This window comes from Marmota marmota, unplaced genomic scaffold (assembly GCF_001458135.2).
Source record: "Marmota marmota marmota unplaced genomic scaffold, marMar, whole genome shotgun sequence".
Taxonomy (NCBI): domain Eukaryota; kingdom Metazoa; phylum Chordata; class Mammalia; order Rodentia; family Sciuridae; genus Marmota; species Marmota marmota.
In genome coordinates this window covers 15,108,144-15,119,844 of record NW_026000051.1, presented here as the reverse complement: position 1 = coordinate 15,119,844, position 11,701 = coordinate 15,108,144, and positions in this window count along the sequence as shown.

Genomic DNA, 11,701 nt, shown 5'->3' with positions numbered 1-11,701 from the left:
CATTCATCTACGAGGACTTAACTGTGCTTACAATAAGCCAGGCACTGCTGTTCACATGGAGAATATATTCATGAAAAAAAAAACATAGGAAACTCTTTGTCCTCATGAAATGAACATTTTAGTGTGGGTGATAGAAGTTACTATGATAAATCAGGAAAGTCTATGTGACAATGGGTAGGAATAGGTTAAAGAAAAAATAAATAACACAGCTGTATCATAAGGAGGAGCTAAGGAACCAATGCAAAATAAATAACAACTCAAAATCTTAACCTCTTCCACAAGCCTGGTGTTCCCTGAAGGTCAGGAAGCCTTTAGTTTTATCAGCATTTTTTTTGTAGTGGTGGCCAAAAGACTTGAGAAGAATAATTTTAGAGAATGAAAGGTTTACTTGGGTCTCACGGTTTCTGAGGTCCATAGAAGGCCAGGATCATTGCTCTGTGCCTGAGGGGTGGTGGAACGTGAGGGCAGAAGAGCATGGTGGAGGAAAGTAGCTCAGGACATGGCCGCCAGGAATGGGGGGGAGAGAGAGAGAGAGAGAGAGAGAGAGAGAGAGAGAGAGAGCGCGAGAGCGCGCTCTCCTCAACAAAGACAAAATATATACCCCAAAGGCATTTCCCCAAGGATGCACCTCCTCCAGTCACACCCGTCTTGCCTCCAGTTCCACTCAGTCAATCCATTCAATCGGATTAATGTATTGATGTTTTGGCTCTCGTAACCCAATCACTTCACCTCTAAACTTTCTTGCATTGTCTAACCTCATATCTAAACTATAGCAGGGCAGCTCTGCTCCCACATTTTCACTATCTTTCTCCTACCAGGTCCCAGACAGTGGAGCAACCCATGTCTACCATCTTGCTGGTAATCTCAACATAAGGAAAGATCTTGCTGTATCCCCCCTTGGCAATGCACACTCATCCTGAAAATGATACATGGTTTCTATGCATAACTCATTGGACTGCACTGATGACTTGAATTGATGTAAAATAAAGAATTAGGAATGTAGTCTTATCATATGTCGTGATTTGGGGAAATGTAAATTTGACAAACAGCAATAGGCTGTTTAGGTCATGAGACAGTGTGGAGAGAAGAATGAGTGAAAAAAAGAAACAGGCTTTCATTGAGATCTTGGTTTCAAAACTTTTGTTCATCTTTGAATTGGAATAATAAACTCTATTTGATTGGTAGGAAGATTAACAGAGATAGATTTATCATATCTGGCATGAAATCAATTTCTGTAAAATGATAATGGTCCATTCAAATTCCTGCACATGGATTGATTTCTTCAAATAAGGATGAATTTCTTCAAAAGCAAGAACTGTGTCTAATTCATCAAAGGATTCCTACAGCCTAACACTGGGCTTGACTTGCTTTTTCCTCTTCGTGTGTTTGCTTAATCCTCCAAAGGATGGATGAGACAGAGGAGATGCCCAGGGCACCCATGAAGACTTTCTCCCAAGAATTCACATTTTCTCAACAATGACAACAACAGAAAAACAAAATTTAGCTGTCCCCTTGAATATGGAAGGCTGGGGTAGAGATTCATAAGTAACAGTTAGTGATCAAGCTCATGGAAGACCAGCTGCCAAATCTGGTAGAGGCATGTTTTCTATGACCTCATGATGTGAGGGACTTCTTGGAATACAGTCAGCTGTCACCTTCTATTTCTGAGATAAGATATAACCTGCTTACAGCTGATACATTTGTTAGCCTCACTGACTCTTAAAATAAATAAATAAATAAATAAATAAATAACAAAAATAAAAATCTTCTTCTGAGTATGTGTCACTATAATGAATAGAGGCTAACAATTCAGAGTCAACCTTAATACACAATGGGGAATTTGGTAGTTTATTTTCTTCTGCTCCCCTACCTGGATCTCCCCTCATACACACCTCTACCACTTGGCCAGGCAGTAATGGTATCTTTGTCTCAACCAATAGTCTCTTTCCCTGTATTCATTCCTGTCTTTTCTCTAGAGACTCATTTTTGATGTTGTTGAACATATTCAGTTAGTGGTTCTGAATTTAGAGAGAAAAATGTATTATAGCTACAAAGATCACACACAAAGTGTGTGTGTGATCTTTGTAGCTATAATACATTTTAGGAATCATGGCTTATAATACATTTTAGGAATGTATTTTAGGAATATATTAGGCTTTTGTCTAATACTCAGATACAATCATTAATAGTTTTCAAAATTTCCTCAATTGGGAAAATACATGGGCTTCTTAATCATAACAGAACTTGATTCTTTTCTAAAAGACCTGAAACTATATACTCTTCGCAATGGAGTGGCCCTAGACTCAGCTCTGAGGGGTTGGGTGCTCAACCAGAATAAACTGGATCCCGGGTAGAGTAGATGATCCCAAAGCATATTTATCTTTACAATTCTGATTCTGGGTCTTAACCTAGATGTACTGAATCAGACTATTGGGAATGGGGCCTAAGGTTATAAACTTATAGAATTTTGTTATCTTCATGTTTGTCTTGAAACCATTGGGTTATTGGCTTTAAGAACAGTGCATGTAATGAAAGGAAACACCCATTGATTTAGTAGTCCATTCTGCTGCTAATTCAACCTGAGGTTGACTGTCCCATCAAGTTCTGACATCACATTATTCCCCTTTGGGTTGGTGGGAGAGACCATTGAGATATACTCAACCTTGGTCTTGGATGGACCTTAATATAATTAATTGATCTAATTCTGAATGGGATTAATAACATATTACTCACTAAGACTGTTTTCCAATTTACTTCTATAATGTAAAATCTATATAACATAATTATTGATATTCAAAAATTGACTCTATTAGTATTATTAATAAAATTGAAATTTACTTATTATGACAGGATCTGAAATCTAGTACACAAAATATATTGGTGGATTTAAGTTGTTGAAATAACTATAATCAAATTCTTCATCTTAGATCCTGATACAGACAGAGCACAAATTACCCTTCAATGTGTTTTTTATTTCATTTGTACAGGAGGGAGCTTATTTGTATAGGATGTTCACACTATGCTAAAATCTCCCAACACTGCATTTTGAGAACATATCCCCAAAGTTATGCAACATGTGAGCACATGGAATATAGCTGAACTCTTTTAGAAAGTCCCAGGTACTGGCTAATATGAGTTGGCTAAGTTCTCAGAGTTACTAAGAAAGTATAAGAAAAAGCCAGTAAAGAGTGTTGGTCATGATGGTAACAATGTTTATTTATGTCTTGGTGACAATGAGAACACTTACTGAATGCTTAAGGAAGCCACATGATGATTAAATGTCTTATGCAAAGGTATTTGTCACAAATGTCATCTTATTACCTTAATTTTACACATGAAGAAAATAAAGGCTAGGAGTTTTAAAAAATTGATCAAGGTCACAAACTAATAAGTCACAACTGAGGATATGGAACTCTATGGGCTGGTACAAATCATCTGTTATAAATGACAAGACAACAATCCAGGAAAAAAAAGGGGGGGGTCTTGCACAAAATCCCTTAGAACAAAGGGGACAGAGGAACCAGCTTCCTGACTCCATGAGCAGTATCCTTCATTGCAACAACATTCATCTATGGGTTAAGTCATGGGAGATTTAGGTAGCTACACATTACCTATCTATGACCTATATTTTCTTTACGGACCACTCCTCAGCTTTTAAATGTAAGAAAACAAGAACTACATCATTTATTTTCTTTCCTAGAGCCCTAGTATACAGCAGGCATGTGACAATGCCTGGCTATTAGGAAGGCAAATATTTACCAAGACCACGTGATGTCACAAGATATTATTTTCGACTTTGAATGAATGAGTACACTCTGTCATTGAAACAGCCCTCTGTGTTTGGCAATCTCATGAGTTGTATTATATTCAAATGTTTAAAATGAGGAATTAGAGATTCTGAAATTCAGTAATGTTTCTGTTACTCATAGCCAGAGACTAGTAATGCCTAGATGTGAGATTGGGCAGTTGACCATGCTCAAAGACCTGATCACTCAGACCAGCAGCCAAGCCAGCAGCTGAGAGTCTGTGAAAAATGCAGACTTTCAGCCCAGCTGATGTGTGATTTGCCTTGCTTCAAGGGCCTCAGGTGATTTGTGTGCACATTAAAATCTGAGAAGCTCTGTTCTAAATCAATGTGTTCTCCTGTCTGTTGATTGCATAAGAAAAGAAGTGAATGAATGACTTTTTTTTTTCTTTTCTGGGCAGTGCAAGAGACAAATTGTTCAGACAAAAATGGTGCTCTAATGGAAAGGATCAAAGTGCCCATTCCTATAAATCAGACCTGTTCCAAAACAAACGCTCTTTCTCCAGATGCTGTACTGATTTTGCTGCCCCTGAAGATGCTAAAACCACCTCACTAAAAATGTCTAAGATCTATATTTTTGCTCTCAGCTGCATGATCAATACAGAAGCAAATGCTTCAGGAGTGAGTAATAGAGCTATAACTGGGCCTGGGCTTTGCTTGTGACGCACTCAGTGTGTGTTTTTTAGGCAGAAGGCAGAGAGGAAATTGCCATCTGTTCAGTAACTTGTGAGTTACTATTTCCCCAAAACTAGCTTTTTCCAATTCCATTAACATGAATTTCAAAACTACGAACTTAAGGTTATAGCCACTTTTGCCCTGGAAAATGTGTCTGACCTTCTAGATATCTTCAGAGATGGCAGAGTCTAACTCATTCAAGATGGTAGGATTGTTTCACGCTTGGTTACCATGTTTTCAGATTTTTAATCAAAATTTTCATCAAATAATCAATGTAAGCTTTTTAGCCGGGATCATTTCTCTTCCTTAGGCCAAAGAAACCTCATCAACTTGGGGAGATGGAAATTCAAAGAAGCATCTTACTGTCACTTCAAATGGAATGTGGCAAAGACCACTCATTGCTTTCTGTTGAAGCCATGTCCTTTTCTGGTCTGTGCTGTCTGTAATTCCTCAGATGAAGATAGATGAGGAAACTACCACTAACTGGATCTTAATGAAGGTTATTTTTCCTTCATTACACTGAACTGTTCATAAAATTAATCTTGTAGTGGCTTTCAAATAATCACAAAGACAGCAAAACTCTGTGAGCTTATGAATCTCCAGACTCCATTCCTAAATAGTCTAATAGGTCAAGAACCTAGTAGGTCAAGGGTCCAGAAATTAGCATTTAAAGATGCTTACTCAGTGATTCTCAACCCAGACGGTCTATAAACCAGAATTGGATGTCTCTTGCTCCCTTCCAAGTCATACAAATATCATACTTCTAGGCAAATAGGAGTCCTCAAACCAGGTTAAGTTCAAATGTGAGATGATACCTTAAGCATCGAGGGTAAAATTCCATGGTATGCCTTAAAGAATAAACAGCATAAAAATAGGGAAAAAAATGAATCATAAACAGGCAAAACCATAGCTTGAAAACCTTTGTCATGGCTTGGATGACCGCGAGTTAAATGTGTCCATTTGAGTCTTGGATCTTAACCCAGCTGGTAGGTGATGGGAGCTGCAATATGGCTTGGGACACTTGTAGCGTGGCACCCCATTCCTCTATGAGGGACCTCTCAGATAACAGCAGATTCTACTCAGTTTGTTTCACCTTGACTTGTCATCGTGAACTTGGATCCAGTTCCACTAGCAGCAGTAGCCACTCTGCTCCTGGGATTGCTCAAGGCTGACAATAGTACTCATTTCTCCAAGATGGCCGGCATCATCACATCCTGTTTGTTTTGCAATGATGTAGAGCATATTCATCTATCTCCTGTGGAAATGTGGACCTAGACCAGGAGATTATCATACCATTCATTCTAACGCCTGGGTTGCTTTCAGATTTGCCCTTTCTTTCCCATATCTAAGCTCCCTCCTGTACAAATAAAATAATTTAAAAAAACATATTGAAGGGTAATTTATACTCTATCAGAGTCCAAGACGAAGAATTTGCTTATGGTTCTTTCAACAAATTAAATCCACCAATACTTTCTGTGATCTTAGCCAACTCATATTAGCCAGCACTGGGGACTTCCTAAAAGAGTTCAACTATATATATGCTATGTACTCACAGGTTGCATAACTTTGGAGATATGTTCTGGAAATGCAGTGTTGGGAGATTTTGTCATTGTGTGACCATCATAGAGGGCACTAATACAAACCAAGCTGGTGCTGCCTACTACATACCTGGGCTCCACACCTATACAGCACATTGCTGCACTGAATAGGGTAGGCAATCAGAGTATCTAAACATATCCAAAGAAAAGATACAGTGAAATGTGGTTCCAAAGATAAAAGATGTCAAGCCTGTATGGGCACTGACCATGAATGGAGATGCAGATCTGGAAGTGGATCTAGGTGAGTCAATGGCTGAGTGGTGAGTGAATGTGAAGGCCTAGGATATTACCATGTGCTAATGTAGACTTATAAACACTATGCAGTCAGGCTGTACTATATTTGTATATTTTTTTTTCTTTCTTCAAAAATAGATTAGCTTAGTGACTTTTTTTGTAAGTTTCCTGTTTCAAAAACTTTTAAAACACTTAGCTTAAAATGCAAACGGGTTGCCTAACTGTACAAAAATATTTTATTTCTTTATGTTCTTTATAAGCTTTTTCTGACTTTTTGTATTGTTTACTTTTTCAATTTTTGTCAAAAACTAAGACACAAATACACACCTCAGCTTAGACCTTAGACATAGAGTTGTCAGTTTTGCTGTCTTCCACCTCCACATCTTATTCCTCTCAAAGGTCTTCAGGGCAGAAATACACGTGGAGCTGTCTTCACTTATGACAATGCCTGTGTCTTTCTGGAACTTTCCAAAGGAACTCCCTGATGCTATTTAACCATTACATTTTTTTTATAAGTTGAAGGAATATACTCTAAAATAAGAACAAAAACTTAAATACAGATAATGCATAAACCAGTAGCATACTGGCTTTTTATCAATTATTCTGTACTCTGTATAATTATACAGGTTACACTTGCACACAACTGCAGCACAGTAGATTTGTTTATTCAAAGCATCACCACAAAGACTGTGGTGTTATATTCTGATAACAACAACATCAATAGGCAACAGGAATTTTTCATTGTCATCTTATGAGACCATCATCCTCTACGTGGGCCATATTGTCTAAACCCTTGCTATGTGGCTCATGACTGTGCCTATTAAAAGAAAACAGAGAGGTTCCTGAAAACAATCAAAATTCTACAGAGGTCAACAAATTTATTTCTGCAAAGGGCCAGACAGTAAATATTTTAGGGTTTGTCATAGATAATATGCAAACAAATGGGTATAACTGTGGTCTAATAAAATCTTATTTACAAAAAGAAAATAAGAGATGAGCTGAGACTTGGCCCACAGGACATCGTTTGCTCAGTCCTATTTTAAAACTAAAGAATCTGTAAATGTCTTGTGGTTTATGAGAAAGCCTCACCCAGCACAAACCTATGGGCCATAGATTCAATATAGTACAGAGGAGTATAGGTGGCTCGGAGTTCTCGCTGTAAGTCCTATCTTCAGCTCAAGAACCCCTCAAGTAGCCAGGCATGGTGGTGCATACCTGTAATCCCAGCAGCTCGGGAGACTGAGGCAGGAGGGCTGCAAGTTCAAAGCCAGCCCCAGCAAAAGTGAGGCGCTAAGCAACTCAGTGAGACCCTGTCTCTAAATAAAATACAAAATAGGGCTGGGGATGTGGCTCAGTGGTTGGGTGCCCCTGAGTTCAATCCCCGGTACCAAAAAAAGAACCCTTCAACCTTAGAACCAGAGCTGACCTTGGAAAAGCCTCAAGAGGCCAATCACTCCTTCCAACCACTAAGGGAAAACACGGCCCAGGGAGGAGAGCTGACTTATTTAAAGTCCTTGGCCCCAGGGACTGAGCCAACCCTGGAATCTTGCTCTTCAGAGTCCAAATCAGGGACTATGCATTTTCTCTTATTTGCTCAAAAGATGGAAGAAATTATTTCCTTCAGAAAAAAAAAAATCACCTTTATTCCTACCAGGATTTTTGTGTCGAAATGTATTTTTTAAACCTTTCTTTTAATGGATATGCCATAGTCAGATGTAAAAATGCTGCTGTGTCTGCTTAATGGCAATACCAGCCCCTTGTCCTTGTCATTTGGACCTCATATGAAAAGTCTCCTTTCATTCCTTGTAAAGCAGAAAAAAACACCCTCTGCTTCCACTCACATCTACTCAGATTCCAAAATCATTTCTTTGGCAGTAAATCTAAAGTGAAAGAGGTGGCTGCTCACATCTGTCCACATCCTATCCCTAAGGAAAACCTGGGAACAGAAAACCTTGGATGGGGCACAAGTGTCCTTCTGCTCGAATCTACATGGAAATCTTTCTCTCCTTCTAATGTGTCAGTTGTGGAGATTTTCATTATAAATTTCCTAAACATTATTGATCATTTTGTACTTGAGAGAAATGAATTTTATGGTAGTAGATCAAGTCTTAATAATGCTGTTAAGGACTCAGCATGCCAAGCAGACACTGAAAGGCCTTTGATCCATCCTCATAGCTACTCCCCTCATGTGGGCATCTTGATTTCTCTTTATAGTCACAGTCAGATCCAAGCATGCAAAGGTCACTTCTCTCCCAGGGATTTTAGCTCCCATTCCTTCTTTGGTGATAGAACTTATTCCTCAGTGCTAATCCATTGCCAAAGCAATAGTCCTGGAATTTGAATGGGTGCAAGTGGAGGAAGAAGATGCTTCATTGCTTTAATAGAAATGAAAAGAGACTTTTATGACAAGTGGTGTATCACAGGAATAGGGAGCTGGTTTTCCCATGAAGGAAGGACAGTCACATTTTAATGTATCTGAGAACTATTTCTATTTTGCAATAAGTTCATCTATGTATTTGTTTATTCATTCAACATACATCTATCAAATCCTTGTTATGTGCCAGGTACCTTTCTCAACTATGGAAATAAAACAATGAACAACATAGTCGTTAACACTTTCCTCCTATAGCTCTGAGCCAAGAACTTAAACTTACCTCTTTTCTATCTTTGTGAATTGTTACCTATTCCCCAAACTTTCCTTAAGGAGAACCTGTCCTTACTGTCCCACATCATTTTACTTACTGTTTTAGTCAGCTGTTTTGCTTCTGTGACTAAATGACCCAACCAGGACAACTGTAAAGGAGGAAAAGTTTATTTGGGGGCTCAGGTTTTCATAGGTCTCAGTCCATAGACAGCAGGCTCCAATTCTCAGGGCTGGAGATGAGGCAGTGTTCATGGCAGAAGAGTGTGGTGGAGGGAAGCAGCTCACATGATGAACAGGAAGGAGAGAGAGAGAGAGAGAGAGAGAGAGAGAGAGAGAGAGAGACTCAATTTTCCAGACACAAAATATAGATCCCAAAGCCACCTCCCCAATGCCCACGTCCTCTAGCCACACCCTACTGTCCTTCAATCACGACTCAGTTAATCCCATCAGGGGATTAATTTGCCCATTGGATTAAGATTCTGATAACCCAATCACTTCTCCTGTAAACCTTTTTGTATTGCCTCACACATGGGCTTCTGAGGGATAACTCACATCCAAACCATGACACTTACCTCTCTCATACAACACTAATTGTGTCCAACTTGCACTGCAGTTAGAGCAGAGAACCTTCTCTTTGGGTTTATCAAATCCCTCCTGGTAGATGCTGTGACCAATTCATTTCTTCATCCCTCAGAGGACTCATCGCAATGTTTGACAGTGGTGGCAACCTAATAGGCCTCTGCTACATTAATTTGCTAGTTGATTCATTAATCAAATATGTCACTCTCAGGTGATCAGTATTGTTCCGAGCACTAAGGTATTCAGTGTGGAACAAGACAGGAGAAATTTCTGCCTAATGGGATTTTGCACTGGCTCAGAGGAGACAATCAATGAAAAGAGAACAAAAGGTCACAGTGAATTCATATCACGCAGAATATTATGAAGGAATCACACAGAGGGTGACTTTTCGGGGGTGGACAGCAGGGAACTACTTTGGCAAGGCAGCCCCTTTGAGGATACAACACTTGATCTTAGACATGAAAGATGAAAAAGAGTCTCATTAATAGTTAGGTACAAGAACAGTCCTAGACTGTAAGGGAACAGCAAATACAAAGACCTCGAGGTAAGAAAGAATTAGATATGGGGTTGGTGTAGGGAGTGGGGAAGTGGGGGCACCACACCACTGTGACTGGAAACTAATGAGGAAAGAGGAGACGAGAAGGATAGGGAGGTGGACAGGGTCAGGTCACTAAGGGTCTTGCAGACCATGTGAGGAGTGCACATTTTGTTCTAAGAGAAATGAAAGAAGGATCTTAGAGAGCAAAGTGTTATAGAAATGATTTATAAATTAATGAGGTCATTTTGAATTATTTGTTGCAAATGTATTGGAGAACCAAAGCATTTAAGGCTCTGAATAAATATTTTGATTGTGAAGTCCCTTGGGTAAGAGTCAGGTCTGGATTATAAAGACCCTCAGTGTTGTCAGACATTGCATCAGTGATTTCCTGTTTTGAAACCTAACTTTAAGCTTTCTGACCTCTGACCTTATTAATTCCATGAATATTGTTATGTACATCTGAAATTCTATACAATCTTCCCTGGAGAAGACCATTTCCAAGACTTTCTGTGGCTACTCAAATCCACAGACTCTCAGGTCCCCTATGTTAATGTTGCCATATTTGAATAACCTATAGATATCCTATTAACACTTTAAGTCATCTCTGCATTACTTATAACAGCCAATATAATGTAAATGTCACGTAAAGAGTCATACTGTACTGTAAACAATGACAAGAGAAAGAGTGTACGTGTTCAGCACAGACGTGATTTTTTTATATATATATTTTTATATCTGTAGTTGCTTGAATTGGTGGTTGCACAACTTGTGGATATGGAGGGCTGATTGTGCATGTGTTACAACCAAGAATTATGACAAAGGTCACCTCAAACATGAGAGAGGTCACCCAGTGTTCTATCATGTTTGGGGGGAACTTCTGCATCTTATCCCTTCCCTAGGGAATTGGACGCACTTCCTATCACCCCAACCTGATGCTGGCTGCATCTCTCGTTACTGCCTGTTATTGGCCAACTCTGCTGGCTTTGGCACTCTGTACACTTCCTTTCATTAAGAGAAATATCTTCCAACCACAGTCTCCTCATTAGAACGAGTATTTTATGTGGGCAGCATCCCATTTCATACATCCCAAGATGAGAAAAAGATAGAGAATGATGGGCCGGGAGCCAGGAGTCCTGGTTCTGTTCTCTATTTGGCTTCAGCTCATTGTCTGATCCTTTCCCCTCTTTGTGCTCTGATTTCCCAATTTGTAATAGAAGAGATTGAACTTGATGAGCTGTGGGGTCGATGTTTCTCTGATGAGCCTCTAGGATATGCTTCTCTTGCTTCCTACCTGATCTTGCCAAGTATTGTGTTTTCTTCTCTGAAGTCTGTAGGGCTCTCTGGGGTTGTGGCTTAGTACACTGTCCCAGCTTTAGCACCTGCAATAATTCTCAAATGTTGTTCTTCTACCCACCATATTAAACCATTCATCCAGTGAGTCCAACACTCATTCATCCATTTCAAAAATATCCTGAGGAAGTCTGGTGTTTCTCAGAGGCTGTGTTGAATGCGGGTGCAACACAGAATATGTTTCTGTTCTCAAGGGCTTCTCTGGGAAGGAGAAGACAGACATCCACCCACAGGTGCAATGTAGCGTAGCAGGTTGGAGAGATGCTCAGGGTGTGAAG